We start from the raw sequence: 22,760 nt of genomic DNA, 5'->3' as shown, positions 1-22,760 counted from the left end.
AAACCCAAAACAACGCCTGCAGCACCTGGGGTTCACAGCCGGTCTCCCATGCAGCTACTAACCAGGCCTGAAGCCGCTTAGCTTCCGCGATCTGACGAGAGCGGGCGCTTTCGGCTTAGTGTGGCCGCAGGCAACCTCCAAGGCGCCGTTCCGGCGCCTTGAAGGTGAGGCTTCCCACGCGTGCTCATAGCCATTGGGCCTCAAACCCAAAACAATGCCTGCAGCACCTGGGGTTCACAGCCGGTCTCCCATGCAGCTACTAACCAGGCCTGAAGCCGCTTAGCTTCCGCGATCTGACGAGAGCGGGCGCTTTCGGCTTAGTGTGGCCGCAGGCAACCTCCAAGGCGCCGTTCCGGCGCCTTGAAGGTGAGGCTTCCCACGCGTGCTCATAGCCATTGGGCCTCAAACCCAAAACAACGCCTGCAGCACCTGGGGTTCACAGCCGGTCTCCCATGCAGCTACTAACCAGGCCTGAAGCCGCTTAGCTTCCGCGATCTGACGAGAGCGGGCGCTTTCGGCTTAGTGTGGCCGCAGGCAACCTCCAAGGCGCCGTTCCGGCGCCTTGAAGGTGAGGCTTCCCACGCGTGCTCATAGCCATTGGGCCTCAAACCCAAAACAACGCCTGCAGCACCTGGGGTTCACAGCCGGTCTCCCATGCAGCTACTAACCAGGCCTGAAGCCGCTTAGCTTCCGCGATCTCACGAGAGCGGGCGCTTTCGGCTTAGTGTGGCCGCAGGCAACCTCCAGGGCGCCGTTCCGGCGCCTTGAAGGTGAGGCTTCCCACGCGTGCTCATAGCCATTGGGCCTCAAACCCAAAACAATGCCTGCAGCACCTGGGGTTCACAGCCGGTCTCCCATGCAGCTACTAACCAGGCCTGAAGCCGCTTAGCTTCCGCGATCTGACGAGAGCGGGGGCTTTCGGCTTAGTGTGGCCGCAGGCAACCTCCAAGGCGCCGTTCCGGCGCCTTGAAGGTGAGGCTTCCCACGCGTGCTCATAGCCATTGGGCCTCAAACCCAAAACAATGCCTGCAGCACCTGGGGTTCACAGCCGGTCTCCCATGCAGCTACTAACCAGGCCTGAAGCCGCTTAGCTTCCGCGATCTGACGAGAGCGGGCGCTTTCGGCTTAGTGTGGCCGCAGGAAAACCTCCAAGGCGCCGTTCCGGCGCCTTGAAGGTGAGGCTTCCCACGCGTGCTCATAGCCATTGGGCCTCAAACCCAAAACAATGCCTGCAGCACCTGGGGTTCACAGCCGGTCTCCCATGCAGCTACTAACCAGGCCTGAACCTGCTTAGCTTCCGCGATCTGACGAGAGCGGGCGCTTTCGGCTTAGTGTGGCCGCAGGCAACCTCCAAGGCGCCGTTCCGGCGCCTTGAAGGTGAGGCTTCCCACGCGTGCTCATAGCCATTGGGCCTCAAAACCAAAACAACGCCTGCAGCACCTGGGGTTCACAGCCGGTCTCCCATGCAGCTACTAACCAGGCCTGAAGCCGCTTAGCTTCCGCGATCTGACGAGAGCGGGGGCTTTCGGCTTAGTGTGGCCGCAGGCAACCTCCAAGGCGCCGTTCCGGCGCCTTGAAGGTGAGGCTTCCCACGCGTGCTCATAGCCATTGGGCCTCAAACCCAAAACAATGCCTGCAGCACCTGGGGTTCACAGCCGGTCTCCCATGCAGCTACTAACCAGGCCTGAAGCCGCTTAGCTTCCGCGATCTGACGAGAGCGGGCGCTTTCGGCTTAGTGTGGCCGCAGGAAAACCTCCAAGGCGCCGTTCCGGCGCCTTGAAGGTGAGGCTTCCCACGCGTGCTCATAGCCATTGGGCCTCAAACCCAAAACAATGCCTGCAGCACCTGGGGTTCACAGCCGGTCTCCCATGCAGCTACTAACCAGGCCTGAACCTGCTTAGCTTCCGCGATCTGACGAGAGCGGGCGCTTTCGGCTTAGTGTGGCCGCAGGCAACCTCCAAGGCGCCGTTCCGGCGCCTTGAAGGTGAGGCTTCCCACGCGTGCTCATAGCCATTGGGCCTCAAACCCAAAACAACGCCTGCAGCACCTGGGGTTCACAGCCGGTCTCCCATGCAGCTACTAACCAGGCCTGAAGCCGCTTAGCTTCCGCGATCTGACGAGAGCGGGCGCTTTCGGCTTAGTGTGGCCGCAGGCAACCTCCAGGGCGCCGTTCCGGCGCCTTGAAGGTGAGGCTTCCCACGCGTGCTCATAGCCATTGGGCCTCAAACCCAAAACAACGCCTGCAGCACCTGGGGTTCACAGCCGGTCTCCCATGCAGCTACTAACCAGGCCTGAAGCCGCTTAGCTTCCGCGATCTGACGAGAGCGGGCGCTTTCGGCTTAGTGTGGCCGCAGGCAACCTCCAAGGCGCCGTTCCGGCGCCTTGAAGGTGAGGCTTCCCACGCGTGCTCATAGTCATTGGGCCTCAAACCCAAAACAACGCCTGCAGCACCTGGGGTTCACAGCCGGTCTCCCATGCAGCTACTAACCAGGCCTGAAGCCGCTTAGCTTCCGCGATCTAACGAGAGCGGGCGCTTTCGGCTTAGTGTGGCCGCAGGCAAGCTCCAGGGCGCCGTTCCGGCGCCTTGAAGGTGAGGCTTCCCACGCGTGCTCATAGCCATTGGGCCTCAAACCCAAAACAATGCCTGCAGCACCTGGGGTTCACAGCCGGTCTCCCATGCAGCTACTAACCAGGCCTGAAGCCGCTTAGCTTCCGCGATCTGACGAGAGCGGGCGCTTTCGGCTTAGTGTGGCCGCAGGCAACCTCCAAGGCGCCGTTCCGGCGCCTTAAAGGTGAGGCTTCCCACGCGTGCTCATAGCCATTGGGCCTCAAACCCAAAACAATGCCTGCAGCACCTGGGGTTCACAGCCGGTCTCCCATGCAGCTACTAACCAGGCCTGAAGCCGCTTAGCTTCCGCGATCTGACGAGAGCGGGCGCTTTCGGCTTAGTGTGGCCGCAGGCAACCTCCAAGGCGCCGTTCCGGCGCCTTGAAGGTGAGGCTTCCCACGCGTGCTCATAGCCATTGGGCCTCAAACCCAAAACAACGCCTGCAGCACCTGGGGTTCACAGCCGGTCTCCCATGCAGCTACTAACCAGGCCTGAAGCCGCTTAGCTTCCGCGATCTGACGAGAGCGGGCGCTTTCGGCTTAGTGTGGCCGCAGGCAACCTCCAAGGCGCCGTTCCGGCGCCTTGAAGGTGAGGCTTCCCACACGTGCTCATAGCCATTGGGCCTCAAACCCAAAACAATGCCTGCAGCACCTGGGGTTCACAGCCGGTCTCCCATGCAGCTACTAACCAGGCCTGAAGCCGCTTAGCTTCTGCGATCTAGACGAGAGCGGGCGCTTTCGGCTTAGTGTGGCCGCAGGCAACCTCCAAGGCGCCGTTCCGGCGCCTTGAAGGTGAGGCTTCCCACGCGTGCTCATAGCCATTGGGCCTCAAACCCAAAACAACGCCTGCAGCACCTGGGGTTCACAGCCGGTCTCCCATGCAGCTACTAACCAGGCCTGAAGCCGCTTAGCTTCCGCGATCTGACGAGAGCGGGCGCTTTCGGCTTAGTGTGGCCGCAGACAACCTCCAGGGCGCCGTACCGGCGCCTTGAAGGTGAGGCTTCCCACGCGTGCTCATAGCCATTGGGCCTCAAACCCAAAACAATGCCTGCAGCACCTGGGGTTCACAGCCGGTCTCCCATGCAGCTACTAACCAGGCCTGAAGCCGCTTAGCTTCCGCGATCTGACGAGAGCGGGCGCTTTCGGCTTAGTGTGGCCGCAGGCAACCTCCAGGGCGCCGTTCCGGCGCCTTGAAGGTGAGTTTTCCCACGCGTGCTCATAGCCATTGGGCCTCAAACCCAAAACAATGCCTGCAGCACCTGGGGTTCACAGCCGGTCTCCCATGCAGCTACTAACCAGGCCTGAAGCCGCTTAGCTTCCGCGATCTGACGAGAGCGGGCGCTTTCGGCTTAGTGTGGCCGCAGGTAACCTCCAAGGCGCCGTTCCGGCGCCTTGAAGGTGAGGCTTCCCACGCGTGCTCATAGCCATTGGGCCTCAAACCCAAAACAACGCCTGCAGCACCTGGGGTTCACAGCCGGTCTCCCATGCAGCTACTAACCAGGCATGAAGCCGCTTAGCTTCCGCGATCTGACGAGAGCGGGCGCTTTCGGCTTAGTGTGGCCGCAGGCAACCTCCAAGGCGCCGTTCCGGCGCCTTGAAGGTGAGGCTTCCCACGCGTGCTCATAGCCATTGGGCCTCAAACCCAAAACAACGCCTGCAGCACCTGGGGTTCACAGCCGGTCTCCCATGCAGCTACTAACCAGGCCTGAAGCCGCTTAGCTTCCGCGATCTGACGAGAGCGGGCGCTTTCGGCTTAGTGTGGCCGCAGGAAACCTCCAGGGCGCCGTTCCGGCGCCTTGAAGGTGAGGCTTCCCACGCGTGCTCATAGCCATTGGGCCTCAAACCCAAAACAATGCCTGCAGCACCTGGGGTTCACAGCCGGTCTCCCATGCAGCTACTAACCAGGCCTGAAGCCGCTTAGCTTCCGCAATCTGACGAGAGCGGGCGCTTTCGGCTTAGTGTGGCCGCAGGCAACCTCCAAGGCGCCGTTCCGGCGCCTTGAAGGTGAGGCTTCCCACGCGTGCTCATAGCCATTGGGCCTCAAACCCAAAACAACGCCTGCAGCACCTGGGGTTCACAGCCAGTCTCCCATGCAGCTACTAACCAGGCCTGAAGCCGCTTAGCTTCCGCGATCTGACGAGAGCGGGCGCTTTCGGCTTAGTGTGGCCGCAGGCAACCTCCAAGGCGCCGTTCCGGCGCCTTGAAGGTGAGGCTTCCCACGCGTGCTCATAGCCATTGGGCCTCAAACCCAAAACAACGCCTGCAGCACCTGGGGTTCACAGCCGGTCTCCCATGCAGCTACTAACCAGGCCTGAAGCCGCTTAGCTTCCGCGATCTGACGAGAGCGGGCGCTTTCGGCTTAGTGTGGCCGCAGGCAACCTACAGGGCGCCGTTCCGGCGCCTTGAAGGTGAGGCTTCCCACGCGTGCTCATAGCCATTGGGCCTCAAACCCAAAACAATGCCTGCAGCACCTGGGGTTCACAGCCGGTCTCCCATGCAGCTACTAACCAGGCCTGAAGCCGCTTAGCTTCCGCGATCTGACGAGAGCGGGCGCTTTCGGCTTAGTGTGGCCGCAGGCAACCTCCAAGGCGCCGTTCCGGCGCCTTGAAGGTGAGGCTTCCCACGCGTGCTCATAGCCATTGGGCCTCAAACCCAAAACAACGCCTGCAGCACCTGGGGTTCACAGCCGGTCTCCCATGCAGCTACTAACCAGGCCTGAAGCCGCTTAGCTTCCGCGATCTGACGAGAGCGGGCGCTTTCGGCTTAGTGTGGCCGCAGGCAACCTCCAGGGCGCCGTTCCGGCGCCTTGAAGGTGAGGCTTCCCACGCGTGCTCATAGCCATTGGGCCTCAAACCCAAAACAATGCCTGCAGCACCTGGGGTTCACAGCCGGTCTCCCATGCAGCTACTAACCAGGCCTGAAGCCGCTTAGCTTCCGCGATCTGACGAGAGCGGGCGTTTTCGGCTTAGTGTGGCCGCAGGCAACCTCCAAGGCGCCGTTCCGGCGCCTTGAAGGTGAGGCTTCCCACGCGTGCTCATAGCCATTGGGCCTCAAACCCAAAACAATGCCTGCAGCACCTGGGGTTCACAGCCGGTCTCCCATGCAGCTACTAACCAGGCCTGAAGCCGCTTAGCTTCCGCGATCTGACGAGAGCGGGCGCTTTCGGCTTAGTGTGGCCGCAGGCAACCTCCAAGGCGCCTTGAAGGTGAGGCTTCCCACGCGTGCTCATAGCCATTGGGCCTCAAACCCAAAACAACGCCTGCAGCACCTGGGGTTCACAGCCGGTCTCCCATGCAGCTACTAACCAGGCCTGAAGCCGCTTAGCTTCCGCGATCTGACGAGAGCGGGCGCTTTCGGCTTAGTGTGGCCGCAGGCAACCTCCAGGGCGCCGTTCCGGCGCCTTGAAGGTGAGGCTTCCCACGCGTGCTCATAGCCATTGGGCCTCAAACCCAAACCAATGCCTGCAGCACCTGGGGTTCACAGCCGGTCTCCCATGCAGCTACTAACCAGGCCTGAAGCCGCTTAGCTTCCGCGATCTGACGAGAGCGGGCGCTTTCGGCTTAGTGTGGCCGCAGGCAACCTCCAAGGCGCCGTTGCGGCGCCTTGAAGGTGAGGCTTCCCACGCGTGCTCATAGCCATTGGGCCTCAAACCCAAAACAACGCCTGCAGCACCTGGGGTTCACAGCCGGTCTCCCATGCAGCTACTAACCAGGCCTGAAGCCGCTTAGCTTCCGCGATCTGACGAGAGCGGGCGCTTTCGGCTTAGTGTGGCCGCAGGCAACCTCCAAGGCGCCGTTCCGGCGCCTTAAAGGTGAGGCTTCCCACGCGTGCTCATAGCCATTGGGCCTCAAACCCAAAACAACGCCTGCAGCACCTGGGGTTCACAGCCGGTCTCCCATGCAGCTACTAACCAGGCCTGAAGCCGCTTAGCTTCCGCGATCTGACGAGAGCGGGCGCTTTCGGCTTAGTGTGGCCGCAGGCAACCTCCAGGGCGCCGTTAGGGCGCCTTGAAGGTGAGGCTTCCCACGCGTGCTCATAGCCATTGGGCCTCAAACCCAAAACAATGCCTGCAGCACCTGGGGTTCACAGCCGGTCTCCCATGCAGCTACTAACCAGGCCTGAAGCCGCTTAGCTTCCGCGATCTGACGAGAGCGGGCGCTTTCGGCTTAGTGTGGCCGCAGGCAACCTCCAAAGCGCCGTTCCGGCGCCTTGAAGGTGAGGCTTCCCACGCGTGCTCATAGCCATTGGGCCTCAAACCCAAAACAATGCCTGCAGCACCTGGGGTTCACAGCCGGTCTCCCATGCAGCTACTAACCAGGCCTGAAGCCGCTTAGCTTCCGCGATCTGACGAGAGCGGGCGCTTTCGGCTTAGTGTGGCCGCAGGCAACCTCCAAGGCGCCGTTCCGGCGCCTTGAAGGTGAGGCTTCCCACGCGTGCTCATAGCCATTGGGCCTCAAACCCAAAACAACGCCTGCAGCACCTGGGGTTCACAGCCGGTCTCCCATGCAGCTACTAACCAGGCCTGAAGCCGCTTAGCTTCCGCGATCTGACGAGAGCGGGCGCTTTCGGCTTAGTGTGGCCGCAGGCAACCTCCAGGGCGCCGTTCCGGCGCCTTGAAGGTGAGGCTTCCCACGCGTGCTCATAGCCATTGGGCCTCAAACCCAAAACAATGCCTGCAGCACCTGGGGTTCACAGCCGGTCTCCCATGCAGCTACTAACCAGGCCTGAAGCCGCTTAGCTTCCGCGATCTGACGAGAGCGGGCGCTTTCGGCTTAGTGTGGCCGCAGGCAACCTCCAAGGCGCCGTTCCGGCGCCTTGAAGGTGAGGCTTCCCACGCGTGCTCATAGCCATTGGGCCTCAAACCCAAAACAACGCCTGCAGCACCTGGGGTTCACAGCCGGTCTCCCATGCAGCTACTAACCAGGCCTGAAGCCGCTTAGCTTCCGCGATCTGACGAGAGCGGGCGCTTTCGGCTTAGTGTGGCCGCAGGCAACCTCCAGGGCGCCGTTCCGGCGCCTTGAAGGTGAGGCTTCCCACGCGTGCTCATAGCCATTGGGCCTCAAACCCAAAACAATGCCTGCAGCACCTGGGGTTCACAGCCAGTCTCCCATGCAGCTACTAACCAGGCCTGAAGCCGCTTAGCTTCCGCGATCTGACGAGAGCGGGCGCTTTCGGCTTAGTGTGGCCGCAGGCAACCTCCAAGGCGCCGTTCCGGCGCCTTGAAGGTGAGGCTTCCCACGCGTGCTCATAGCCATTGGGCCTCAAACCCAAAACAATGCCTGCAGCACCTGGGGTTCACAGCCGGTCTCCCATGCAGCTACTAACCAGGCCTGAAGCCGCTTAGCTTCCGCGATCTGACGAGAGCGGGCGCTTTCGGCTTAGTGTGGCCGCAGGCAACCTCCAAGGCGCCGTTCCGGCGCCTTGAAGGTGAGGCTTCCCACGCGTGCTCATAGCCATTGGGCCTCAAACCCAAAACAACGCCTGCAGCACCTGGGGTTCACAGCCGGTCTCCCATGCAGCTACTAACCAGGCCTGAAGCCGCTTAGCTTCCGCGATCTGACGAGAGCGGGCGCCTTCGGCTTAGTGTGGCCGCAGGCAACCTCCAAGGCGCCGTTCCGGCGCCTTGAAGGTGAGGCTTCCCACGCGTGCTCATAGCCATTGGGCCTCAAACCCAAAACAACGCCTGCAGCACCTGGGGTTCACAGCCGGTCTCCCATGCAGCTACTAACCAGGCCTGAAGCCGCTTAGCTTCCGCGATCTGACGAGAGCGGGCGCTTCCGGCTTAGTGTGGCCGCAGGCAACCTCCAGGGCGCCGTTCCGGCGCCTTGAAGGTGAGGCTTCCCACGCGTGCTCATAGCCATTGGGCCTCAAACCCAAAACAATGCCTGCAGCACCTGGGGTTCACAGCCAGTCTCCCATGCAGCTACTAACCAGGCCTGAAGCCGCTTAGCTTCCGCGATCTGACGAGAGCGGGCGCTTTCGGCTTAGTGTGGCCGCAGGTAACCTCCAAGGCGCCGTTCCGGCGCCTTGAAGGTGAGGCTTCCCACGCGTGCTCATAGCCATTGGGCCTCAAACCCAAAACAATGCCTGCAGCACCTGGGGTTCACAGCCGGTCTCCCATGCAGCTACTAACCAGGCCTGAAGCCGCTTAGCTTCCGCGATCTGACGAGAGCGGGCGCTTTCGGCTTAGTGTGGCCGCAGGCAACCTCCAAGGCGCCGTTCCGGCGCCTTGAAGGTGAGGCTTCCCACGCGTGCTCATAGCCATTGGGCCTCAAACCCAAAACAACGCCTGCAGCACCTGGGGTTCACAGCCGGTCTCCCATGCAGCTACTAACCAGGCCTGAAGCCGCTTAGCTTCCGCGATCTGACGAGAGCGGGCGCTTTCGGCTTAGTGTGGCCGCAGGCAACCTCCAGGGCGCCGTTCCGGCGCCTTGAAGGTGAGGCTTCCCACGCGTGCTCATAGCCATTGGGCCTCAAATCCAAAACAATGCCTGCAGCACCTGGGGTTCACAGCCGGTCTCCCATGCAGCTACTAACCAGGCCTGAAGCCGCTTAGCTTCCGCGATCTGACGAGAGCGGGCGCTTTCGGCTTAGTGTGGCCGCAGGCAACCTCCAAGGCGCCGTTCCGGCGCCTTGAAGGTGAGGCTTCCCACGCGTGCTCATAGCCATTGGGCCTCAAACCCAAAACAACGCCTGCAGCACCTGGGGTTCACAGCCGGTCTCCCATGCAGCTACTAACCAGGCCTGAAGCCGCTTAGCTTCCGCGATCTGACGAGAGCGGGCGCTTTCGGCTTAGTGTGGCCGCAGGCAACCTCCAGGGCGCCGTTCCGGCGCCTTGAAGGTGAGGCTTCCCACGCGTGCTCATAGCCATTGGGCCTCAAACCCAAAACAATGCCTGCAGCACCTGGGGTTCACAGCCGGTCTCCCATGCAGCTACTAACCAGGCCTGAAGCCGCTTAGCTTCCGCGATCTGACGAGAGCGGGCGCTTTCGGCTTAGTGTGGCCGCAGGTAACCTCCAAGGCGCCGTTCCGGCGCCTTGAAGGTGAGGCTTCCCACCCGTGCTCATAGCCATTGGGCCTCAAACCCAAAACAATGCCTGCAGCACCTGGGGTTCACAGCCGGTCTCCCATGCAGCTACTAACCAGGCCTGAAGCCGCTTAGCTTCCGCGATCTGACGAGAGCGGGCGCTTTCGGCTTAGTGTGGCCGCAGGCAACCTCCAAGGCGCCGTTCCGGAGCCTTGAAGGTGAGGCTTCCCACGCGTGCTCATAGCCATTGGGCCTCAAACCCAAAACAACGCCTGCAGCACCTGGGGTTCACAGCCGGTCTCCCATGCAGCTACTAACCAGGCCTGAAGCCGCTTAGCTTCCGCAATCTGACGAGAGCGGGCGCTTTCGGCTTAGTGTGGCCGCAGGCAACCTCCAGGGCGCCGTAACAGCGCCTTGAAGGTGAGGCTTCCCACGCGTGCTCATAGCCATTGGGCCTCAAACCCAAAACAATGCCTGCAGCACCTGGGGTTCACAGCCGGTCTCCCATGCAGCTACTAACCAGGCCTGAAGCCGCTTAGCTTCCGCGATCTGACGAGAGCGGGCGCTTTCGGCTTAGTGTGGCCGCAGTCAACCTCCAAGGCGCCGTTCCGGCGCCTTGAAGGTGAGGCTTCCCACGCGTGCTCATAGCCATTGGGCCTCAAACCCAAAACAACGCCTGCAGCACCTGGGGTTCACAGCCGGTCTCCCATGCAGCTACTAACCAGGCCTGAAGCCGCTTAGCTTCCGCAATCTGACGAGAGCGGGCGCTTTCGGCTTAGTGTGGCCGCAGGCAACCTCCAAGGCGCCGTTCCGGCGCCTTGAAGGTGAGGCTTCCCACGCGTGCTCATAGCCATTGGGCCTCAAACCCAAAACAACGCCTGCAGCACCTGGGGTTCACAGCCGGTCTCCCATGCAGCTACTAACCAGGCCTGAAGCCGCTTAGCTTCCGCGATCTGACGAGAGCGGGCGCTTTCGGCTTAGTGTGGCCGCAGGCAACCTCCAGGGCGCCGTTCCGGCGCCTTGAAGGTGAGGCTTCCCACGCGTGCTCATAGCCATTGGGCCTCAAATCCAAAACAACGCCTGCAGCACCTGGGGTTCACAGCCGGTCTCCCATGCAGCTACTAACCAGGCCTGAAGCCGCTTAGCTTCCGCGATCTGACGAGAGCGGGCACTTTCGGCTTAGTGTGGCCGCAGGCAACCTCTGGCGCCTTGAAGGTGAGGCTTCCCACGCGTGCTCATAGGCATTGGGCCTCAAACCCAAAACAACGCCTGCAGCACCTGGGGTTCACAGCCGGTCTCCCATGCAGCTACTAACCAGGCCTGAAGCCGCTTAGCTTCCGCGATCTGACGAGAGCAGGCGCTTTCGGCTTAGTGTGGCCGCAGGCAACCTCCAGAGCGCCGTTCCGGCGCCTTGAAGGTGAGGCTTCCCACGCGTGCTCATAGCCATTGGGCCTCAAACCCAAAACAATGCCTGCAGCACCTGGGGTTCACAGCCGGTCTCCCATGCAGCTACTAACCAGGCCTGAAGCCGCTTAGCTTCCGCGATCTGACGAGAGCGGGCGCTTTCGGCTTAGTGTGGCCGCAGGCAACCTCTAAGGCGCCGTTCCGGCGCCTTGAAGGTGAGGCTTCCTACGCGTGCTCATAGCCATTGGGCCTCAAACCCAAAACAACGCCTGCAGCACCTGGGGTTCACAGCCGGTCTCCCATGCAGCTACTAACCAGGCCTGAAGCCGCTTAGCTTCCGCGATCTGACGAGAGCGGGCGCTTTCGGCTTAGTGTGGCCGCAGGCAACCTACAAGGCGCCGTTCCGGCGCCTTGAAGGTGAGGCTTCCCACGCGTGCTCATAGCCATTGGGCCTCAAACCCAAAACAACGCCTGCAGCACCTGGGGTTCACAGCCGGTCTCCCATGCAGCTACTAACCAGGCCTGAAGCCGCTTAGCTTCCGCGATCTGACGAGAGCGGGCGCTTTCGGCTTAGTGTGGCCGCAGGCAACCTCCAGGGCGCCGTTCCGGCGCCTTGAAGGTGAGGCTTCCCACGCGTGCTCATAGCCATTGGGCCTCAAACCCAAAACAATGCCTGCAGCACCTGGGGTTCACAGCCGGTCTCCCATGCAGCTACTAACCAGGCCTGAAGCCGCTTAGCTTCCGCGATCTGACGAGAGCGGGCGCTTTCGGCTTAGTGTGGCCGCAGGCAACCTCCAAGGCGCCGTTCCGGCGCCTTGAAGGTGAGGCTTCCCACGCGTGCTCATAGCCATTGGGCCTCAAACCCAAAACAACGCCTGCAGCACCTGGGGTTCACAGCCGGTCTCCCATGCAGCTACTAACCAGGCCTGAAGCCGCTTAGCTTCCGCGATCTGACGAGAGCGGGCGCTTTCGGCTTAGTGTGGCCGCAGGTAACCTCCAAGGCGCCGTTCCGGCGCCTTGAAGGTGAGGCTTCCCACGCGTGCTCATAGCCATTGGGCCTCAAACCCAAAACAACGCCTGCAGCACCTGGGGTTCACAGCCGGTCTCCCATGCAGCTACTAACCAGGCCTGAAGCCGCTTAGCTTCCGCGATCTGACGAGAGCGGGCGCTTTCGGCTTAGTGTGGCCGCAGGCAACCTACAGGGCGCCGTTCCGGCGCCTTGAAGGTGAGGCTTCCCACGCGTGCTCATAGCCATTGGGCCTCAAACCCAAAACAATGCCTGCAGCACCTGGGGTTCACAGCCGGTCTCCCATGCAGCTACTAACCAGGCCTGAAGCCGCTTAGCTTCCGCGATCTGACGAGAGCGGGCGCTTTCGGCTTAGTGTGGCCGCAGGCAACCTCCAAGGCGCCGTTCCGGCGCCTTGAAGGTGAGGCTTCCCACGCGTGCTCATAGCCATTGGGCCTCAAACCCAAAACAACGCCTGCAGCACCTGGGGTTCAAAGCCGGTCTCCCATGCAGCTACTAACCAGGCCTGAAGCCGCTTAGCTTCCGCGATCTGACGAGAGCGGGCGCTTTCGGCTTAGTGTGGCCGCAGGCAACCTCCAGGGCGCCGTTCCGGCGCCTTGAAGGTGAGGCTTCCCACGCGTGCTCATAGCCATTGGGCCTCAAACCCAAAACAATGCCTGCAGCACCTGGGGTTCACAGCCGGTCTCCCATGCAGCTACTAACCAGGCCTGAAGCCGCTTAGCTTCCGCGATCTGACGAGAGCGGGCGCTTTCGGCTTAGTGTGGCCGCAGGCAACCTCCAAGGCGCCTTGAAGGTGAGGCTTCCCACGCGTGCTCATAGCCATTGGGCCTCAAACCCAAAACAATGCCTGCAGCACCTGGGGTTTACAGCCGGTCTCCCATGCAGCTACTAACCAGGCCTGAAGCCGCTTAGCTTCCGCGATCTGACGAGAGCGGGCGCTTTCGGCTTAGTGTGGCCGCAGGCAACCTCCAGGGCGCCGTTACGGCGCCTTGAAGGTGAGGCTTCCCACGCGTGCTCATAGCCATTGGGCCTCAAACCCAAAACAATGCCTGCAGCACCTGGGGTTCACAGCCGGTCTCCCATGCAGCTACTAACCAGGCCTGAAGCCGCTTAGCTTCCGCGATCTGACGAGAGCGGGCGCTTTCGGCTTAGTGTGGCCGCAGGCAACCTCCAAGGCTCCGTTCCGGCGCCTTGAAGGTGAGGCTTCCCACGCGTGCTCATAGCCATTGGGCCTCAAACCCAAAACAACGCCTGCAGCACCTGGGGTTCACAGCCGGTCTCCCATGCAGCTACTAACCAGGCCTGAAGCCGCTTAGCTTCCGCGATCTGACGAGAGCGGGCGCTTTCGGCTTAGTGTGGCCGCAGGCAACCTCCAGGGCGCCGTTCCGGCGCCTTGAAGGTGAGGCTTCCCACGCGTGCTCATAGCCATTGGGCCTCAAACCCAAAACAATGCCTGCAGCACCTGGGGTTCACAGCCGGTCTCCCATGCAGCTACTAACCAGGCCTGAAGCCGCTTAGCTTCCGCGATCTGACGAGAGCGGGCGCTTTCGGCTTAGTGTGGCCGCAGGAAACCTCCAAGGCGCCGTTCCGGCGCCTTGAAGGTGAGGCTTCCCACGCGTGCTCATAGCCATTGGGCCTCAAACCCAAAACAACGCCTGCAGCACCTGGGGTTCACAGCCGGTCTCCCATGCAGCTACTAACCAGGCCTGAAGCCGCTTAGCTTCCGCGATCTGACGAGAGCGGGCGCTTTCGGCTTAGTGTGGCCGCAGGCAACCTCCAGGGCGCCGTACCGGCGCCTTGAAGGTGAGGCTTCCCACGCGTGCTCATAGCCATTGGGCCTCAAACCCAAAACAACGCCTGCAGCACCTGGGGTTCACAGCCGGTCTCCCATGCAGCTACTAACCAGGCCTGAAGCCGCTTAGCTTCCGCGATCTGACGAGAGCGGGCGCTTTCGGCTTAGTGTGGCCGCAGTCAACCTCCAAGGCGCCGTTCCGGCGCCTTGAAGGTGAGGCTTCCCACGCGTGCTCATAGCCATTGGGCCTCAAACCCAAAACAACGCCTGCAGCACCTGGGGTTCACAGCCGGTCTCCCATGCAGCTACTAACCAGGCCTGAAGCCGCTTAGCTTCCGCAATCTGACGAGAGCGGGCGCTTTCGGCTTAGTGTGGCCGCAGGCAACCTCCAAGGCGCCGTTCCGGCGCCTTGAAGGTGAGGCTTCCCACGCGTGCTCATAGCCATTGGGCCTCAAACCCAAAACAACGCCTGCAGCACCTGGGGTTCACAGCCGGTCTCCCATGCAGCTACTAACCAGGCCTGAAGCCGCTTAGCTTCCGCGATCTGACGAGAGCGGGCGCTTTCGGCTTAGTGTGGCCGCAGGCAACCTCCAGGGCGCCGTTCCGGCGCCTTGAAGGTGAGGCTTCCCACGCGTGCTCATAGCCATTGGGCCTCAAATCCAAAACAACGCCTGCAGCACCTGGGGTTCACAGCCGGTCTCCCATGCAGCTACTAACCAGGCCTGAAGCCGCTTAGCTTCCGCGATCTGACGAGAGCGGGCACTTTCGGCTTAGTGTGGCCGCAGGCAACCTCTGGCGCCTTGAAGGTGAGGCTTCCCACGCGTGCTCATAGGCATTGGGCCTCAAACCCAAAACAACGCCTGCAGCACCTGGGGTTCACAGCCGGTCTCCCATGCAGCTACTAACCAGGCCTGAAGCCGCTTAGCTTCCGCGATCTGACGAGAGCAGGCGCTTTCGGCTTAGTGTGGCCGCAGGCAACCTCCAGAGCGCCGTTCCGGCGCCTTGAAGGTGAGGCTTCCCACGCGTGCTCATAGCCATTGGGCCTCAAACCCAAAACAATGCCTGCAGCACCTGGGGTTCACAGCCGGTCTCCCATGCAGCTACTAACCAGGCCTGAAGCCGCTTAGCTTCCGCGATCTGACGAGAGCGGGCGCTTTCGGCTTAGTGTGGCCGCAGGCAACCTCTAAGGCGCCGTTCCGGCGCCTTGAAGGTGAGGCTTCCTACGCGTGCTCATAGCCATTGGGCCTCAAACCCAAAACAACGCCTGCAGCACCTGGGGTTCACAGCCGGTCTCCCATGCAGCTACTAACCAGGCCTGAAGCCGCTTAGCTTCCGCGATCTGACGAGAGCGGGCGCTTTCGGCTTAGTGTGGCCGCAGGCAACCTACAAGGCGCCGTTCCGGCGCCTTGAAGGTGAGGCTTCCCACGCGTGCTCATAGCCATTGGGCCTCAAACCCAAAACAACGCCTGCAGCACCTGGGGTTCACAGCCGGTCTCCCATGCAGCTACTAACCAGGCCTGAAGCCGCTTAGCTTCCGCGATCTGACGAGAGCGGGCGCTTTCGGCTTAGTGTGGCCGCAGGCAACCTCCAGGGCGCCGTTCCGGCGCCTTGAAGGTGAGGCTTCCCACGCGTGCTCATAGCCATTGGGCCTCAAACCCAAAACAATGCCTGCAGCACCTGGGGTTCACAGCCGGTCTCCCATGCAGCTACTAACCAGGCCTGAAGCCGCTTAGCTTCCGCGATCTGACGAGAGCGGGCGCTTTCGGCTTAGTGTGGCCGCAGGCAACCTCCAAGGCGCCGTTCCGGCGCCTTGAAGGTGAGGCTTCCCACGCGTGCTCATAGCCATTGGGCCTCAAACCCAAAACAACGCCTGCAGCACCTGGGGTTCACAGCCGGTCTCCCATGCAGCTACTAACCAGGCCTGAAGCCGCTTAGCTTCCGCGATCTGACGAGAGCGGGCGCTTTCGGCTTAGTGTGGCCGCAGGCAACCTCCAAGGCGCCGTTCCGGCGCCTTGAAGGTGAGGCTTCCCACGCGTGCTCATAGCCATTGGGCCTCAAACCCAAAACAACGCCTGCAGCACCTGGGGTTCACAGCCGGTCTCCCATGCAGCTACTAACCAGGCCTGAAGCCGCTTAGCTTCCGCGATCTGACGAGAGCGGGCGCTTTCGGCTTAGTGTGGCCGCAGGCAACCTCCAAGGCGCCGTTCCGGCGCCTTGAAGGTGAGGCTTCCCACGCGTGCTCATAGCCATTGGGCCTCAAACCCAAAACAACGCCTGCAGCACCTGGGGTTCAAAGCCGGTCTCCCATGCAGCTACTAACCAGGCCTGAAGCCGCTTAGCTTCCGCGATCTGACGAGAGCGGGCGCTTTCGGCTTAGTGTGGCCGCAGGCAACCTCCAGGGCGCCGTTCCGGCGCCTTGAAGGTGAGGCTTCCCACGCGTGCTCATAGCCATTGGGCCTCAAACCCAAAACAATGCCTGCAGCACCTGGGGTTCACAGCCGGTCTCCCATGCAGCTACTAACCAGGCCTGAAGCCGCTTAGCTTCCGCGATCTGACGAGAGCGGGCGCTTTCGGCTTAGTGTGGCCGCAGGCAACCTCCAAGGCGCCTTGAAGGTGAGGCTTCCCACGCGTGCTCATAGCCATTGGGCCTCAAACCCAAAACAATGCCTGCAGCACCTGGGGTTTACAGCCGGTCTCCCATGCAGCTACTAACCAGGCCTGAAGCCGCTTAGCTTCCGCGATCTGACGAGAGCGGGCGCTTTCGGCTTAGTGTGGCCGCAGGCAACCTCCAGGGCGCCGTTCCGGCGCCTTGAAGGTGAGGCTTCCCACGCGTGCTCATAGCCATTGGGCCTCAAACCCAAAACAATGCCTGCAGCACCTGGGGTTCACAGCCGGTCTCCCATGCAGCTACTAACCAGGCCTGAAGCCGCTTAGCTTCCGCGATCTGACGAGAGCGGGCGCTTTCGGCTTAGTGTGGCCGCAGGCAACCTCCAAGGCGCCGTTCCGGCGCCTTGAAGGTGAGGCTTCCCACGCGTGCTCATAGCCATTGGGCCTCAAACCCAAAACAACGCCTGCAGCACCTGGGGTTCACAGCCGGTCTCCCATGCAGCTACTAACCAGGCCTGAAGCCGCTTAGCTTCCGCGATCTGACGAGAGCGGGCGCTTTCGGCTTAGTGTGGCCGCAGGCAACCTCCAGGGCGCCGTTCCGGCGCCTTGAAGGTGAGGCTTCCCACGCGTGCTCATAGCCATTGGGCCTCAAACCCAAAACAATGCCTGCAGCACCTGGGGTTCACAGCCGGTCTCCCATGCAGCTACTAACCAGGCCTGAAGCCGCTTAGCTTCCGCGATCTGACGAGAGCGGGCGCTTTCGGCTTAGTGTGGCCGCAGGAAACCTCCAAGGCGCCGTTCCGGCGCCTTGAAGGTGAGGCTTCCCACGCGTGCTCATAGCCATTGGGCCTCAAACCCAAAACAACGCCTGCAGCACCTGGGGTTCACAGCCGGTCTCCCATGCAGCTACTAACCAGGCCTGAAGCCGCTTAGCTTCCGCGATCTGACGAGAGCGGGCGCTTTCGGCTTAGTGTGGCCGCAGGCAACCTCCAGGGCGCCGTACCGGCGCCTTGAAGGTGAGGCTTCCCACGCGTGCTCATAGCCATTGGGCCTCAAACCCAAAACAACGCATGCAGCACCTGGGGTTCACAGCCGGTCTCCCATGCAGCTACTAACCAGGCCTGAAGCCGCTTAGCTTCCGCGATCTGACGAGAGCGGGCGCTTTCGGCTTAGTGTGGCCGCAGGCAACCTCCAGGGCGCCGTTCCGGCGCCTTGAAGGTGAGGCTTCCCACGCGTGCTCATAGCCATTGGGCCTCAAACCCAAAACAACGCCTGCAGCACCTGGGGTTCACAGCCGGTCTCCCATGCAGCTATTAACCAGGCCTGAAGCCGCTTAGCTTCCGCGATCTGACGAGAGCGGGCGCTTTCGGCTTAGTGTGGCCGCAGGCAACCTCCAAGGCGCCGTTCCGGCGCCTTGAAGGTGAGGCTTCCCACGCGTGCTCATAGCCATTGGGCCTCAAACCCAAAACAACGCCTGCAGCACCTGGGGTTCACAGCCGGTCTCCCATGCAGCTACTAACCAGGCCTGAAGCCGCTTAGCTTCCGCGATCTGACGAGAGCGGGCGCTTTCGGCTTAGTGTGGCCGCAGGCAACCTCCAGGGCGCCATTCCGGCGCCTTGAAGGTGAGGCTTCCCACGCGTGCTCATAGCCATTGGGCCTCAAACCCAAAACAATGCCTGCAGCACCTGGGGTTCACAGCCGGTCTCCCATGCAGCTACTAACCAAGCCTGAAGCCGCTTAGCTTCCGCGATCTGACGAGAGCGGGCGCTTTCGGCTTAGTGTGGCCGCAGGCAACCTCCAAGGCGCCGTTCCGGCGCCTTGAAGGTGAGGCTTCCCACGCGTGCTCATAGCCATTGGGCCTCAAACCCAAAACAACGCCTGCAGCACCTGGGGTTCACAGCCGGTCTCCCATGCAGCTACTAACCAGGCCTGAAGCCGCTTAGCTTCCGCGATCTGACGAGAGCGGGCGCTTTCGGCTTAGTGTGGCCGCAGGCAACCTCCAAGGCGCCGTTCCGGCGCCTTGAAGGTGAGGCTTCCCACGCGTGCTCATAGCCATTGGGCCTCAAACCCAAAACAACGCCTGCAGCACCTGGGGTTCACAGCCGGTCTCCCATGCAGCTACTAACCAGGCCTGAAGCCGCTTAGCTTCCGCGATCTGACGAGAGCGGGCGCTTCCGGCTTAGTGTGGCCGCAGGCAACCTCCAGGGCGCCGTTCCGGCGCCTTGAAGGTGAGGCTTCCCACGCGTGCTCATAGCCATTGGGCCTCAAACCCAAAACAATGCCTGCAGCACCTGGGGTTCACAGCCAGTCTCCCATGCAGCTACTAACCAGGCCTGAAGCCGCTTAGCTTCCGCGATCTGACGAGAGCGGGCGCTTTCGGCTTAGTGTGGCCGCAGGTAACCTCCAAGGCGCCGTTCCGGCGCCTTGAAGGTGAGGCTTCCCACGCGTGCTCATAGCCATTGGGCCTCAAACCCAAAACAATGCCTGCAGCACCTGGGGTTCACAGCCGGTCTCCCATGCAGCTACTAACCAGGCCTGAAGCCGCTTAGCTTCCGCGATCTGACGAGAGCGGGCGCTTTCGGCTTAGTGTGGCCGCAGGCAACCTCCAAGGCGCCGTTCCGGCGCCTTGAAGGTGAGGCTTCCCACGCGTGCTCATAGCCATTGGGCCTCAAACCCAAAACAACGCCTGCAGCACCTGGGGTTCACAGCCGGTCTCCCATGCAGCTACTAACCAGGCCTGAAGCCGCTTAGCTTCCGCGATCTGACGAGAGCGGGCGCTTTCGGCTTAGTGTGGCCGCAGGCAACCTCCAGGGCGCCGTTCCGGCGCCTTGAAGGTGAGGCTTCCCACGCGTGCTCATAGCCATTGGGCCTCAAATCCAAAACAATGCCTGCAGCACCTGGGGTTCACAGCCGGTCTCCCATGCAGCTACTAACCAGGCCTGAAGCCGCTTAGCTTCCGCGATCTGACGAGAGCGGGCGCTTTCGGCTTAGTGTGGCCGCAGGCAACCTCCAAGGCGCCGTTCCGGCGCCTTGAAGGTGAGGCTTCCCACGCGTGCTCATAGCCATTGGGCCTCAAACCCAAAACAACGCCTGCAGCACCTGGGGTTCACAGCCGGTCTCCCATGCAGCTACTAACCAGGCCTGAAGCCGCTTAGCTTCCGCGATCTGACGAGAGCGGGCGCTTTCGGCTTAGTGTGGCCGCAGGCAACCTCCAGGGCGCCGTTCCGGCGCCTTGAAGGTGAGGCTTCCCACGCGTGCTCATAGCCATTGGGCCTCAAACCCAAAACAATGCCTGCAGCACCTGGGGTTCACAGCCGGTCTCCCATGCAGCTACTAACCAGGCCTGAAGCCGCTTAGCTTCCGCGATCTGACGAGAGCGGGCGCTTTCGGCTTAGTGTGGCCGCAGGCAACCTCCAAGGCGCCGTTCCGGCGCCTTGAAGGTGAGGCTTCCCACACGTGCTCATAGCCATTGGGCCTCAAACCCAAAACAATGCCTGCAGCACCTGGGGTTCACAGCCGGTCTCCCATGCAGCTACTAACCAGGCCTGAAGCCGCTTAGCTTCCGCGATCTGACGAGAGCGGGCGCTTTCGGCTTAGTGTGGCCGCAGGCAACCTCCAAGGCGCCGTTCCGGAGCCTTGAAGGTGAGGCTTCCCACGCGTGCTCATAGCCATTGGGCCTCAAACCCAAAACAACGCCTGCAGCACCTGGGGTTCACAGCCGGTCTCCCATGCAGCTACTAACCAGGCCTGAAGCCGCTTAGCTTCCGCGATCTGACGAGAGCGGGCGCTTTCGGCTTAGTGTGGCCGCAGGCAACCTCCAGGGCGCCGTAACAGCGCCTTGAAGGTGAGGCTTCCCACGCGTGCTCATAGCCATTGGGCCTCAAACCCAAAACAATGCCTGCAGCACCTGGGGTTCACAGCCGGTCTCCCATGCAGCTACTAACCAGGCCTGAAGCCGCTTAGCTTCCGCGATCTGACGAGAGCGGGCGCTTTCGGCTTAGTGTGGCCGCAGTCAACCTCCAAGGCGCCGTTCCGGCGCCTTGAAGGTGAGGCTTCCCACGCGTGCTCATAGCCATTGGGCCTCAAACCCAAAACAACGCCTGCAGCACCTGGGGTTCACAGCCGGTCTCCCATGCAGCTACTAACCAGGCCTGAAGCCGCTTAGCTTCCGCGATCTGACGAGAGCGGGCGCTTTCGGCTTAGTGTGGCCGCAGGCAACCTCCAAGGCGCCGTTCCGGCGCCTTGAAGGTGAGGCTTCCCACGCGTGCTCATAGCCATTGGGCCTCAAACCCAAAACAACGCCTGCAGCACCTGGGGTTCACAGCCGGTCTCCCATGCAGCTACTAACCAGGCCTGAAGCCGCTTAGCTTCCGCGATCTGACGAGAGCGGGCGCTTTCGGCTTAGTGTGGCCGCAGGCAACCTCCAGGGCGCCGTTCCGGCGCCTTGAAGGTGAGGCTTCCCACGCGTGCTCATAGCCATTGGGCCTCAAACCCAAAACAACGCCTGCAGCACCTGGGGTTCACAGCCGGTCTCCCATGCAGCTACTAACCAGGCCTGAAGCCGCTTAGCTTCCGCGATCTGACGAGAGCGGGCACTTTCGGCTTAGTGTGGCCGCAGGCAACCTCCAAGGCGCCGTTCTGGCGCCTTGAAGGTGAGGCTTCCCACGCGTGCTCATAGGCATTGGGCCTCAAACCCAAAACAACGCCTGCAGCACCTGGGGTTCACAGCCGGTCTCCCATGTAGCTACTAACCAGGCCTGAAGCCGCTTAGCTTCCGCGATCTGACGAGAGCAGGCGCTTTCGGCTTAGTGTGGCCGCAGGCAACCTCCAGGGCGCCGTTCCGGCGCCTTGAAGGTGAGGCTTCCCACGCGTGCTCATAGCCATTGGGCCTCAAACCCAAAACAATGCCTGCAGCACCTGGGGTTCACAGCCGGTCTCCCATGCAGCTACTAACCAGGCCTGAAGCCGCTTAGCTTCCGCGATCTGACGAGAGCGGGCGCTTTCGGCTTAGTGTGGCCGCAGGCAACCTCTAAGGCGCCGTTCCGGCGCCTTGAAGGTGAGGCTTCCTACGCGTGCTCATAGCCATTGGGCCTCAAACCCAAAACAACGCCTGCAGCACCTGGGGTTCACAGCCGGTCTCCCATGCAGCTACTAACCAGGCCTGAAGCCGCTTAGCTTCCGCGATCTGACGAGAGCGGGCGCTTTCGGCTTAGTGTGGCCGCAGGCAACCTACAAGGCGCCGTTCCGGCGCCTTGAAGGTGAGGCTTCCCACGCGTGCTCATAGCCATTGGGCCTCAAACCCAAAACAACGCCTGCAGCACCTGGGGTTCACAGCCGGTCTCCCATGCAGCTACTAACCAGGCCTGAAGCCGCTTAGCTTCCGCGATCTGACGAGAGCGGGCGCTTTCGGCTTAGTGTGGCCGCAGGCAACCTCCAGGGCGCCGTTCCGGCGCCTTGAAGGTGAGGCTTCCCACGCGTGCTCATAGCCATTGGGCCTCAAACCCAAAACAATGCCTGCAGCACCTGGGGTTCACAGCCGGTCTCCCATGCAGCTACTAACCAGGCCTGAAGCCGCTTAGCTTCCGCGATCTGACGAGAGCGGGCGCTTTCGGCTTAGTGTGGCCGCAGGCAACCTCCAAGGCGCCGTTCCGGCGCCTTGAAGGTGAGGCTTCCCACGCGTGCTCATAGCCATTGGGCCTCAAACCCAAAACAACGCCTGCAGCACCTGGGGTTCACAGCCGGTCTCCCATGCAGCTACTAACCAGGCCTGAAGCCGCTTAGCTTCCGCGATCTGACGAGAGCGGGCGCTTTCGGCTTAGTGTGGCCGCAGGCAACCTCCAAGGCGCCGTTCCGGCGCCTTGAAGGTGAGGCTTCCCACGCGTGCTCATAGCCATTGGGCCTCAAACCCAAAACAACGCCTGCAGCACCTGGGGTTCACAGCCGGTCTCCCATGCAGCTACTAACCAGGCCTGAAGCCGCTTAGCTTCCGCGATCTGACGAGAGCGGGCGCTTTCGGCTTAGTGTGGCCGCAGGCAACCTCCAGGGCGCCGTACCGGCGCCTTGAAGGTGAGGCTTCCCACGCGTGCTCATAGCCATTGGGCCTCAAACCCAAAACAACGCATGCAGCACCTGGGGTTCACAGCCGGTCTCCCATGCAGCTACTAACCAGGCCTGAAGCCGCTTAGCTTCCGCGATCTGACGAGAGCGGGCGCTTTCGGCTTAGTGTGGCCGCAGGCAACCTCCAGGGCGCCGTTCCGGCGCCTTGAAGGTGAGGCTTCCCACGCGTGCTCATAGCC

General features: G+C 62.0%; 12 non-coding genes and 101 pseudogenes across 12 annotated transcripts; all 113 read right to left on the bottom strand.

Moving 5' to 3' along the window:
* Positions 1–14: 14 nt before the first annotated feature.
* LOC137550507 (5S ribosomal RNA) lies at positions 15–132 on the bottom strand (annotated as a pseudogene).
* Positions 133–216: 84 nt separating this feature from the next.
* Positions 217–334, bottom strand: LOC137550506 (5S ribosomal RNA; annotated as a pseudogene).
* An 84-nt stretch (positions 335–418) lies between these two features.
* Positions 419–536, bottom strand: LOC137550505 (5S ribosomal RNA; annotated as a pseudogene).
* An 84-nt stretch (positions 537–620) lies between these two features.
* LOC137551915 (5S ribosomal RNA) lies at positions 621–738 on the bottom strand (annotated as a pseudogene).
* An 84-nt stretch (positions 739–822) lies between these two features.
* LOC137551242 (5S ribosomal RNA) lies at positions 823–940 on the bottom strand (annotated as a pseudogene).
* An 84-nt stretch (positions 941–1,024) lies between these two features.
* LOC137549758 (5S ribosomal RNA) lies at positions 1,025–1,142 on the bottom strand (annotated as a pseudogene).
* Positions 1,143–1,227: 85 nt separating this feature from the next.
* Positions 1,228–1,345, bottom strand: LOC137553398 (5S ribosomal RNA; annotated as a pseudogene).
* An 84-nt stretch (positions 1,346–1,429) lies between these two features.
* On the bottom strand, positions 1,430–1,547 carry LOC137551241 (5S ribosomal RNA; annotated as a pseudogene).
* Positions 1,548–1,631: 84 nt separating this feature from the next.
* Positions 1,632–1,749, bottom strand: LOC137549757 (5S ribosomal RNA; annotated as a pseudogene).
* An 85-nt stretch (positions 1,750–1,834) lies between these two features.
* Positions 1,835–1,952, bottom strand: LOC137553397 (5S ribosomal RNA; annotated as a pseudogene).
* An 84-nt stretch (positions 1,953–2,036) lies between these two features.
* On the bottom strand, positions 2,037–2,154 carry LOC137550504 (5S ribosomal RNA; annotated as a pseudogene).
* An 84-nt stretch (positions 2,155–2,238) lies between these two features.
* On the bottom strand, positions 2,239–2,356 carry LOC137550503 (5S ribosomal RNA; annotated as a pseudogene).
* An 84-nt stretch (positions 2,357–2,440) lies between these two features.
* On the bottom strand, positions 2,441–2,558 carry LOC137551143 (5S ribosomal RNA; annotated as a pseudogene).
* An 84-nt stretch (positions 2,559–2,642) lies between these two features.
* On the bottom strand, positions 2,643–2,760 carry LOC137550502 (5S ribosomal RNA; annotated as a pseudogene).
* Positions 2,761–2,844: 84 nt separating this feature from the next.
* LOC137550501 (5S ribosomal RNA) lies at positions 2,845–2,962 on the bottom strand (annotated as a pseudogene).
* Positions 2,963–3,046: 84 nt separating this feature from the next.
* LOC137550500 (5S ribosomal RNA) lies at positions 3,047–3,164 on the bottom strand (annotated as a pseudogene).
* An 84-nt stretch (positions 3,165–3,248) lies between these two features.
* LOC137553189 (5S ribosomal RNA) lies at positions 3,249–3,367 on the bottom strand (annotated as a pseudogene).
* An 84-nt stretch (positions 3,368–3,451) lies between these two features.
* Positions 3,452–3,569, bottom strand: LOC137551266 (5S ribosomal RNA; annotated as a pseudogene).
* An 84-nt stretch (positions 3,570–3,653) lies between these two features.
* On the bottom strand, positions 3,654–3,771 carry LOC137550499 (5S ribosomal RNA; annotated as a pseudogene).
* An 84-nt stretch (positions 3,772–3,855) lies between these two features.
* Positions 3,856–3,973, bottom strand: LOC137549528 (5S ribosomal RNA; annotated as a pseudogene).
* An 84-nt stretch (positions 3,974–4,057) lies between these two features.
* Positions 4,058–4,175, bottom strand: LOC137553099 (5S ribosomal RNA; annotated as a pseudogene).
* Positions 4,176–4,259: 84 nt separating this feature from the next.
* On the bottom strand, positions 4,260–4,377 carry LOC137549756 (5S ribosomal RNA; annotated as a pseudogene).
* Positions 4,378–4,461: 84 nt separating this feature from the next.
* LOC137552373 (5S ribosomal RNA) lies at positions 4,462–4,579 on the bottom strand (annotated as a pseudogene).
* Positions 4,580–4,663: 84 nt separating this feature from the next.
* On the bottom strand, positions 4,664–4,781 carry LOC137552091 (5S ribosomal RNA; annotated as a pseudogene).
* Positions 4,782–4,865: 84 nt separating this feature from the next.
* Positions 4,866–4,983, bottom strand: LOC137550498 (5S ribosomal RNA; annotated as a pseudogene).
* Positions 4,984–5,067: 84 nt separating this feature from the next.
* Positions 5,068–5,185, bottom strand: LOC137550495 (5S ribosomal RNA; annotated as a pseudogene).
* An 84-nt stretch (positions 5,186–5,269) lies between these two features.
* LOC137550494 (5S ribosomal RNA) lies at positions 5,270–5,387 on the bottom strand (annotated as a pseudogene).
* Positions 5,388–5,471: 84 nt separating this feature from the next.
* On the bottom strand, positions 5,472–5,589 carry LOC137550977 (5S ribosomal RNA; annotated as a pseudogene).
* Positions 5,590–5,673: 84 nt separating this feature from the next.
* On the bottom strand, positions 5,674–5,791 carry LOC137550493 (5S ribosomal RNA; annotated as a pseudogene).
* A 73-nt stretch (positions 5,792–5,864) lies between these two features.
* On the bottom strand, positions 5,865–5,982 carry LOC137550492 (5S ribosomal RNA; annotated as a pseudogene).
* An 84-nt stretch (positions 5,983–6,066) lies between these two features.
* On the bottom strand, positions 6,067–6,184 carry LOC137550491 (5S ribosomal RNA; annotated as a pseudogene).
* An 84-nt stretch (positions 6,185–6,268) lies between these two features.
* On the bottom strand, positions 6,269–6,386 carry LOC137550489 (5S ribosomal RNA; annotated as a pseudogene).
* An 84-nt stretch (positions 6,387–6,470) lies between these two features.
* On the bottom strand, positions 6,471–6,588 carry LOC137550488 (5S ribosomal RNA; annotated as a pseudogene).
* Positions 6,589–6,672: 84 nt separating this feature from the next.
* LOC137550487 (5S ribosomal RNA) lies at positions 6,673–6,790 on the bottom strand (annotated as a pseudogene).
* An 84-nt stretch (positions 6,791–6,874) lies between these two features.
* LOC137550486 (5S ribosomal RNA) lies at positions 6,875–6,992 on the bottom strand (annotated as a pseudogene).
* Positions 6,993–7,076: 84 nt separating this feature from the next.
* LOC137550485 (5S ribosomal RNA) lies at positions 7,077–7,194 on the bottom strand (annotated as a pseudogene).
* Positions 7,195–7,278: 84 nt separating this feature from the next.
* LOC137550483 (5S ribosomal RNA) lies at positions 7,279–7,396 on the bottom strand (annotated as a pseudogene).
* An 84-nt stretch (positions 7,397–7,480) lies between these two features.
* LOC137550482 (5S ribosomal RNA) lies at positions 7,481–7,598 on the bottom strand (annotated as a pseudogene).
* Positions 7,599–7,682: 84 nt separating this feature from the next.
* Positions 7,683–7,800, bottom strand: LOC137552090 (5S ribosomal RNA; annotated as a pseudogene).
* Positions 7,801–7,884: 84 nt separating this feature from the next.
* On the bottom strand, positions 7,885–8,002 carry LOC137550481 (5S ribosomal RNA; annotated as a pseudogene).
* Positions 8,003–8,086: 84 nt separating this feature from the next.
* LOC137551693 (5S ribosomal RNA) lies at positions 8,087–8,204 on the bottom strand (annotated as a pseudogene).
* An 84-nt stretch (positions 8,205–8,288) lies between these two features.
* On the bottom strand, positions 8,289–8,406 carry LOC137550558 (5S ribosomal RNA; annotated as a pseudogene).
* An 84-nt stretch (positions 8,407–8,490) lies between these two features.
* Positions 8,491–8,608, bottom strand: LOC137551635 (5S ribosomal RNA; annotated as a pseudogene).
* An 84-nt stretch (positions 8,609–8,692) lies between these two features.
* LOC137550479 (5S ribosomal RNA) lies at positions 8,693–8,810 on the bottom strand (annotated as a pseudogene).
* An 84-nt stretch (positions 8,811–8,894) lies between these two features.
* On the bottom strand, positions 8,895–9,012 carry LOC137550478 (5S ribosomal RNA; annotated as a pseudogene).
* Positions 9,013–9,096: 84 nt separating this feature from the next.
* Positions 9,097–9,214, bottom strand: LOC137550477 (5S ribosomal RNA; annotated as a pseudogene).
* An 84-nt stretch (positions 9,215–9,298) lies between these two features.
* LOC137550476 (5S ribosomal RNA) lies at positions 9,299–9,416 on the bottom strand (annotated as a pseudogene).
* An 84-nt stretch (positions 9,417–9,500) lies between these two features.
* On the bottom strand, positions 9,501–9,618 carry LOC137549527 (5S ribosomal RNA; annotated as a pseudogene).
* An 84-nt stretch (positions 9,619–9,702) lies between these two features.
* On the bottom strand, positions 9,703–9,820 carry LOC137550475 (5S ribosomal RNA; annotated as a pseudogene).
* Positions 9,821–9,904: 84 nt separating this feature from the next.
* LOC137552372 (5S ribosomal RNA) lies at positions 9,905–10,022 on the bottom strand (annotated as a pseudogene).
* Positions 10,023–10,106: 84 nt separating this feature from the next.
* On the bottom strand, positions 10,107–10,224 carry LOC137551675 (5S ribosomal RNA; annotated as a pseudogene).
* Positions 10,225–10,308: 84 nt separating this feature from the next.
* Positions 10,309–10,426, bottom strand: LOC137552370 (5S ribosomal RNA; annotated as a pseudogene).
* An 84-nt stretch (positions 10,427–10,510) lies between these two features.
* On the bottom strand, positions 10,511–10,628 carry LOC137550474 (5S ribosomal RNA; annotated as a pseudogene).
* An 84-nt stretch (positions 10,629–10,712) lies between these two features.
* On the bottom strand, positions 10,713–10,830 carry LOC137551623 (5S ribosomal RNA; annotated as a pseudogene).
* A 71-nt stretch (positions 10,831–10,901) lies between these two features.
* LOC137551794 (5S ribosomal RNA) lies at positions 10,902–11,019 on the bottom strand (annotated as a pseudogene).
* Positions 11,020–11,103: 84 nt separating this feature from the next.
* Positions 11,104–11,221, bottom strand: LOC137550473 (5S ribosomal RNA; annotated as a pseudogene).
* Positions 11,222–11,305: 84 nt separating this feature from the next.
* Positions 11,306–11,423, bottom strand: LOC137550471 (5S ribosomal RNA; annotated as a pseudogene).
* An 84-nt stretch (positions 11,424–11,507) lies between these two features.
* LOC137550470 (5S ribosomal RNA) lies at positions 11,508–11,625 on the bottom strand (annotated as a pseudogene).
* An 84-nt stretch (positions 11,626–11,709) lies between these two features.
* LOC137550469 (5S ribosomal RNA) lies at positions 11,710–11,827 on the bottom strand (annotated as a pseudogene).
* An 84-nt stretch (positions 11,828–11,911) lies between these two features.
* Positions 11,912–12,029, bottom strand: LOC137549525 (5S ribosomal RNA; annotated as a pseudogene).
* An 84-nt stretch (positions 12,030–12,113) lies between these two features.
* LOC137550468 (5S ribosomal RNA) lies at positions 12,114–12,231 on the bottom strand (annotated as a pseudogene).
* An 84-nt stretch (positions 12,232–12,315) lies between these two features.
* On the bottom strand, positions 12,316–12,433 carry LOC137550467 (5S ribosomal RNA; annotated as a pseudogene).
* Positions 12,434–12,517: 84 nt separating this feature from the next.
* LOC137552000 (5S ribosomal RNA) lies at positions 12,518–12,635 on the bottom strand (annotated as a pseudogene).
* Positions 12,636–12,719: 84 nt separating this feature from the next.
* LOC137550466 (5S ribosomal RNA) lies at positions 12,720–12,837 on the bottom strand (annotated as a pseudogene).
* A 73-nt stretch (positions 12,838–12,910) lies between these two features.
* Positions 12,911–13,028, bottom strand: LOC137551601 (5S ribosomal RNA; annotated as a pseudogene).
* An 83-nt stretch (positions 13,029–13,111) lies between these two features.
* On the bottom strand, positions 13,112–13,230 carry LOC137549450 (5S ribosomal RNA). Its single transcript, XR_011026818.1, has one exon. It is a non-coding gene; the product is annotated as a 5S ribosomal RNA (ribosomal RNA).
* Positions 13,231–13,314: 84 nt separating this feature from the next.
* LOC137550465 (5S ribosomal RNA) lies at positions 13,315–13,432 on the bottom strand (annotated as a pseudogene).
* An 83-nt stretch (positions 13,433–13,515) lies between these two features.
* Positions 13,516–13,634, bottom strand: LOC137557178 (5S ribosomal RNA; annotated as a pseudogene).
* An 84-nt stretch (positions 13,635–13,718) lies between these two features.
* On the bottom strand, positions 13,719–13,836 carry LOC137550464 (5S ribosomal RNA; annotated as a pseudogene).
* Positions 13,837–13,920: 84 nt separating this feature from the next.
* Positions 13,921–14,038, bottom strand: LOC137551673 (5S ribosomal RNA; annotated as a pseudogene).
* An 84-nt stretch (positions 14,039–14,122) lies between these two features.
* On the bottom strand, positions 14,123–14,240 carry LOC137552369 (5S ribosomal RNA; annotated as a pseudogene).
* An 84-nt stretch (positions 14,241–14,324) lies between these two features.
* LOC137550463 (5S ribosomal RNA) lies at positions 14,325–14,442 on the bottom strand (annotated as a pseudogene).
* An 84-nt stretch (positions 14,443–14,526) lies between these two features.
* Positions 14,527–14,644, bottom strand: LOC137551622 (5S ribosomal RNA; annotated as a pseudogene).
* Positions 14,645–14,715: 71 nt separating this feature from the next.
* On the bottom strand, positions 14,716–14,833 carry LOC137551793 (5S ribosomal RNA; annotated as a pseudogene).
* An 83-nt stretch (positions 14,834–14,916) lies between these two features.
* LOC137549437 (5S ribosomal RNA) lies at positions 14,917–15,035 on the bottom strand. The gene has a single exon (XR_011026816.1). It is a non-coding gene; the product is annotated as a 5S ribosomal RNA (ribosomal RNA).
* An 84-nt stretch (positions 15,036–15,119) lies between these two features.
* On the bottom strand, positions 15,120–15,237 carry LOC137550462 (5S ribosomal RNA; annotated as a pseudogene).
* Positions 15,238–15,321: 84 nt separating this feature from the next.
* On the bottom strand, positions 15,322–15,439 carry LOC137550460 (5S ribosomal RNA; annotated as a pseudogene).
* An 83-nt stretch (positions 15,440–15,522) lies between these two features.
* On the bottom strand, positions 15,523–15,641 carry LOC137549426 (5S ribosomal RNA). Its single transcript, XR_011026815.1, has one exon. It is a non-coding gene; the product is annotated as a 5S ribosomal RNA (ribosomal RNA).
* Positions 15,642–15,725: 84 nt separating this feature from the next.
* On the bottom strand, positions 15,726–15,843 carry LOC137550459 (5S ribosomal RNA; annotated as a pseudogene).
* Positions 15,844–15,927: 84 nt separating this feature from the next.
* On the bottom strand, positions 15,928–16,045 carry LOC137550458 (5S ribosomal RNA; annotated as a pseudogene).
* An 84-nt stretch (positions 16,046–16,129) lies between these two features.
* LOC137551999 (5S ribosomal RNA) lies at positions 16,130–16,247 on the bottom strand (annotated as a pseudogene).
* An 83-nt stretch (positions 16,248–16,330) lies between these two features.
* Positions 16,331–16,449, bottom strand: LOC137549415 (5S ribosomal RNA). Its single transcript, XR_011026814.1, has one exon. It is a non-coding gene; the product is annotated as a 5S ribosomal RNA (ribosomal RNA).
* Positions 16,450–16,521: 72 nt separating this feature from the next.
* Positions 16,522–16,640, bottom strand: LOC137556843 (5S ribosomal RNA). Its single transcript, XR_011029481.1, has one exon. It is a non-coding gene; the product is annotated as a 5S ribosomal RNA (ribosomal RNA).
* Positions 16,641–16,723: 83 nt separating this feature from the next.
* LOC137549404 (5S ribosomal RNA) lies at positions 16,724–16,842 on the bottom strand. Its single transcript, XR_011026813.1, has one exon. It is a non-coding gene; the product is annotated as a 5S ribosomal RNA (ribosomal RNA).
* An 84-nt stretch (positions 16,843–16,926) lies between these two features.
* LOC137550457 (5S ribosomal RNA) lies at positions 16,927–17,044 on the bottom strand (annotated as a pseudogene).
* Positions 17,045–17,127: 83 nt separating this feature from the next.
* On the bottom strand, positions 17,128–17,246 carry LOC137557177 (5S ribosomal RNA; annotated as a pseudogene).
* An 84-nt stretch (positions 17,247–17,330) lies between these two features.
* LOC137550456 (5S ribosomal RNA) lies at positions 17,331–17,448 on the bottom strand (annotated as a pseudogene).
* Positions 17,449–17,532: 84 nt separating this feature from the next.
* On the bottom strand, positions 17,533–17,650 carry LOC137552098 (5S ribosomal RNA; annotated as a pseudogene).
* Positions 17,651–17,734: 84 nt separating this feature from the next.
* On the bottom strand, positions 17,735–17,852 carry LOC137552569 (5S ribosomal RNA; annotated as a pseudogene).
* Positions 17,853–17,936: 84 nt separating this feature from the next.
* Positions 17,937–18,054, bottom strand: LOC137550455 (5S ribosomal RNA; annotated as a pseudogene).
* An 83-nt stretch (positions 18,055–18,137) lies between these two features.
* On the bottom strand, positions 18,138–18,256 carry LOC137556874 (5S ribosomal RNA; annotated as a pseudogene).
* An 84-nt stretch (positions 18,257–18,340) lies between these two features.
* Positions 18,341–18,458, bottom strand: LOC137550454 (5S ribosomal RNA; annotated as a pseudogene).
* Positions 18,459–18,542: 84 nt separating this feature from the next.
* Positions 18,543–18,660, bottom strand: LOC137550557 (5S ribosomal RNA; annotated as a pseudogene).
* An 83-nt stretch (positions 18,661–18,743) lies between these two features.
* On the bottom strand, positions 18,744–18,862 carry LOC137547944 (5S ribosomal RNA; annotated as a pseudogene).
* Positions 18,863–18,945: 83 nt separating this feature from the next.
* Positions 18,946–19,064, bottom strand: LOC137549391 (5S ribosomal RNA). Its single transcript, XR_011026811.1, has one exon. It is a non-coding gene; the product is annotated as a 5S ribosomal RNA (ribosomal RNA).
* Positions 19,065–19,148: 84 nt separating this feature from the next.
* On the bottom strand, positions 19,149–19,266 carry LOC137550453 (5S ribosomal RNA; annotated as a pseudogene).
* Positions 19,267–19,349: 83 nt separating this feature from the next.
* Positions 19,350–19,468, bottom strand: LOC137549379 (5S ribosomal RNA). The gene has a single exon (XR_011026810.1). It is a non-coding gene; the product is annotated as a 5S ribosomal RNA (ribosomal RNA).
* An 84-nt stretch (positions 19,469–19,552) lies between these two features.
* On the bottom strand, positions 19,553–19,670 carry LOC137550452 (5S ribosomal RNA; annotated as a pseudogene).
* Positions 19,671–19,753: 83 nt separating this feature from the next.
* On the bottom strand, positions 19,754–19,872 carry LOC137549368 (5S ribosomal RNA). The gene has a single exon (XR_011026809.1). It is a non-coding gene; the product is annotated as a 5S ribosomal RNA (ribosomal RNA).
* Positions 19,873–19,955: 83 nt separating this feature from the next.
* LOC137549356 (5S ribosomal RNA) lies at positions 19,956–20,074 on the bottom strand. The gene has a single exon (XR_011026808.1). It is a non-coding gene; the product is annotated as a 5S ribosomal RNA (ribosomal RNA).
* Positions 20,075–20,158: 84 nt separating this feature from the next.
* On the bottom strand, positions 20,159–20,276 carry LOC137550451 (5S ribosomal RNA; annotated as a pseudogene).
* Positions 20,277–20,359: 83 nt separating this feature from the next.
* On the bottom strand, positions 20,360–20,478 carry LOC137557641 (5S ribosomal RNA; annotated as a pseudogene).
* An 84-nt stretch (positions 20,479–20,562) lies between these two features.
* Positions 20,563–20,680, bottom strand: LOC137550449 (5S ribosomal RNA; annotated as a pseudogene).
* An 84-nt stretch (positions 20,681–20,764) lies between these two features.
* On the bottom strand, positions 20,765–20,882 carry LOC137550448 (5S ribosomal RNA; annotated as a pseudogene).
* An 84-nt stretch (positions 20,883–20,966) lies between these two features.
* On the bottom strand, positions 20,967–21,084 carry LOC137551621 (5S ribosomal RNA; annotated as a pseudogene).
* An 84-nt stretch (positions 21,085–21,168) lies between these two features.
* LOC137552400 (5S ribosomal RNA) lies at positions 21,169–21,286 on the bottom strand (annotated as a pseudogene).
* An 83-nt stretch (positions 21,287–21,369) lies between these two features.
* Positions 21,370–21,488, bottom strand: LOC137549345 (5S ribosomal RNA). Its single transcript, XR_011026807.1, has one exon. It is a non-coding gene; the product is annotated as a 5S ribosomal RNA (ribosomal RNA).
* An 84-nt stretch (positions 21,489–21,572) lies between these two features.
* LOC137550447 (5S ribosomal RNA) lies at positions 21,573–21,690 on the bottom strand (annotated as a pseudogene).
* Positions 21,691–21,774: 84 nt separating this feature from the next.
* On the bottom strand, positions 21,775–21,892 carry LOC137550446 (5S ribosomal RNA; annotated as a pseudogene).
* An 83-nt stretch (positions 21,893–21,975) lies between these two features.
* On the bottom strand, positions 21,976–22,094 carry LOC137549332 (5S ribosomal RNA). Its single transcript, XR_011026805.1, has one exon. It is a non-coding gene; the product is annotated as a 5S ribosomal RNA (ribosomal RNA).
* Positions 22,095–22,178: 84 nt separating this feature from the next.
* On the bottom strand, positions 22,179–22,296 carry LOC137550445 (5S ribosomal RNA; annotated as a pseudogene).
* Positions 22,297–22,380: 84 nt separating this feature from the next.
* On the bottom strand, positions 22,381–22,498 carry LOC137550443 (5S ribosomal RNA; annotated as a pseudogene).
* An 84-nt stretch (positions 22,499–22,582) lies between these two features.
* LOC137552097 (5S ribosomal RNA) lies at positions 22,583–22,700 on the bottom strand (annotated as a pseudogene).
* Positions 22,701–22,760: the final 60 nt, after the last annotated feature.

The sequence above is a fragment of the Hyperolius riggenbachi genome, chromosome 2 (genome assembly GCF_040937935.1).
Source record: "Hyperolius riggenbachi isolate aHypRig1 chromosome 2, aHypRig1.pri, whole genome shotgun sequence".
Taxonomy (NCBI): domain Eukaryota; kingdom Metazoa; phylum Chordata; class Amphibia; order Anura; family Hyperoliidae; genus Hyperolius; species Hyperolius riggenbachi.
Note: the sequence above shows the minus strand (reverse complement) of the source record. Positions and strands in the feature narration are given on the sequence as shown.